Consider the following 243-nt stretch of genomic DNA (forward strand, 5'->3'; position numbering starts at 1 on the left):
TGTAACCAGAAAAAAAAAAACAACTGTGACCAGTGAGATAATTGTGGGCAAGAAGGAGGTGTATTAAAGGAGTACTTCTCAAACTTCAATGTCTATATGAATCACCTAGGGATCTTGTTTAAATACAGAATCTGATTCACTACATCTGGGGTGGAGCCTGGGGTTCTCCATTTTCTTTTCCTTCCTTCCTTCCTTCCTTCCTTCCTTCCTTCCTTCCTTCCTTCCTTCCTTCCTTCCTTCCTT

Source organism: Neomonachus schauinslandi, chromosome 4, assembly GCF_002201575.2.
Source record: "Neomonachus schauinslandi chromosome 4, ASM220157v2, whole genome shotgun sequence".
NCBI lineage: Eukaryota > Metazoa > Chordata > Mammalia > Carnivora > Phocidae > Neomonachus > Neomonachus schauinslandi.